The sequence below is a fragment of the Melospiza melodia genome, unplaced genomic scaffold (assembly GCF_035770615.1).
Source record: "Melospiza melodia melodia isolate bMelMel2 unplaced genomic scaffold, bMelMel2.pri scaffold_114, whole genome shotgun sequence".
Lineage (NCBI taxonomy): Eukaryota > Metazoa > Chordata > Aves > Passeriformes > Passerellidae > Melospiza > Melospiza melodia.
In genome coordinates, this window is record NW_026948506.1 from 917,193 (window position 1) to 919,073 (window position 1,881).

The window sequence follows — 1,881 nt, forward strand, 5'->3', positions numbered from 1 at the left end:
TTTGGGTGTCTTAAGGGGGAATTTGAGGATTTTTGGGGGAATTTGGGGGATTTTGGGTGTCCTGACGGGGAGTTTGTGGATTTTGGGGCAATTTGGGGGATCCTGAGGGGGAGATTTGGGAGATTTTGGGGAAATTGGGGGATTTGGGGAATTTTGGGGCAATTTGGGGGATCCTGAGGGGGAGATTTGGGAGATTTTGGGTAAATTTGAGTGATTTTAGGTGTCCTGAGGGGGAAATTTGGGGAATTTTGGGGAGATTTTTGTGGATTTTGGGGTTTCCTGGGGAAAAATTTGGGGGATTTTGGAGGAATTTGGGGATTTGGTGGAAATTTGAGGGATTTTTGATGTCCTGAGGGGGGAATTTGAGGAGTTTTGGGTGATTTGTGGATTTTGGGTGTCCTGAGGGGGAATTTGGGGGATTTTTGGAGGAATCTGGGGGAGAATCAGGGGAATTTTGGAGGATTTTTGATGTCCTGAGGGGGAATTTGCATTATTTTGGAGAATTTGGGGGGAATTTGGGAGTCCTGAGGGGATAATTGAGGAAATTTGGGGGATTTGGGGGGAATTTGGGGCATTTTGGATGTCCTGAGGGGGAATTTGTGGATTTTGGGGCCATTTGGGGGATTCTGAGGGGGAAATTTGGGAGATTTTGGGGAAATTGGGGGATTTGGGGAAAATTTGGGGCATTTTGGGAGATTTTGGGTGTCCTGAGGGGCAATTTGAGAGATTTTGGGGGGAATTTGAGGGGGACATTAGGGGGATTTGGGGGGGGACTCTGATGGGGGAATGTGGACGATTTTGGGGGAATTTGGAGGATTTTGGGGGGGAATTTGGGGCATTTTGGGGGGAATTTGTGGGATTTTGAGTGTCCTGAGGTGGCAGTTTTGAGATTCTGGAGGAATTTTGGGGTGTCCTGAGAGGGGAATTTGGCGGGAAATTTTGGGTGTCCTGAGGAGAGGAATTTGGGGGGGAATTTTAAGGATTTTGGGGGAGTTTGCTTGTCCTGAGGAGGGATTTGGGATAATTTGTGGGATTTTGTGGGATTTTATAGGATTCTGTGTAATTTTCCCCTCAGAAAGTGTCCCCGGCAGGGCTCCCCACATGCTCGGCCCACCCCGCCCGCTTCTCCCCCGATGACAAATTCTCGCGGCACCACCTGGCCCTGAAACGGAGATTCGGGGTCCTGCCCACCCAGCGGGGCCGGGCCCTGCTCTGAGGGACCCCAAAAACCCACAAAAACCCAAAATCACCCCAAAAACCCCCGGTGGAGGAGATGGAGCTCAGTCAAACACGCTGAGCTGAACTCGATGGGAGGGAGGGTTTAAACAGGGGGAAATTGCGAATATTAAAGGATTTGGGAGCTCAGAGGTGTCTGAGTGTTGGTGGTCAAAGAAATTTAGTGTTTTTTCGTTGTTTTGGGGGGTTTTTTGGGGTGTGGGAGGGAATTAACGGCGATCTGTGGGGGGGTGATGGGAGTTGGAGGCGCAGATATAATGGGGCTCTATGGGGCACGGGGCATGATGGGAGTTGTATGCGTGGATATACCGGAGATGTGGGCGCGGGTATAATGGGGCCCAATGGGGCTTAGGGGATGATGGGAGATGTAGGCGCGGGTATAATAGGGATCTATGGAGCGTGAGGGATGACGGGAGTTGTATGCGCAGGTATAATAGAGCTCTAGAGGACTCAGGGGATGATGGGAGTTGTATGCACGGATATAATAGGGATCTATGGGGCACAGGGGATGATGGAAGTTGGAGGCGCGGGTATAATGAGCTCTATGGAGCACGGGGCATGATGGGAGTTGGAGGCCTGTGTATAAGGGGGCTCTATGGAGCGTGGGGGATGATGGGAGATGTAGGCGTGGGTGTAATAGAGCTC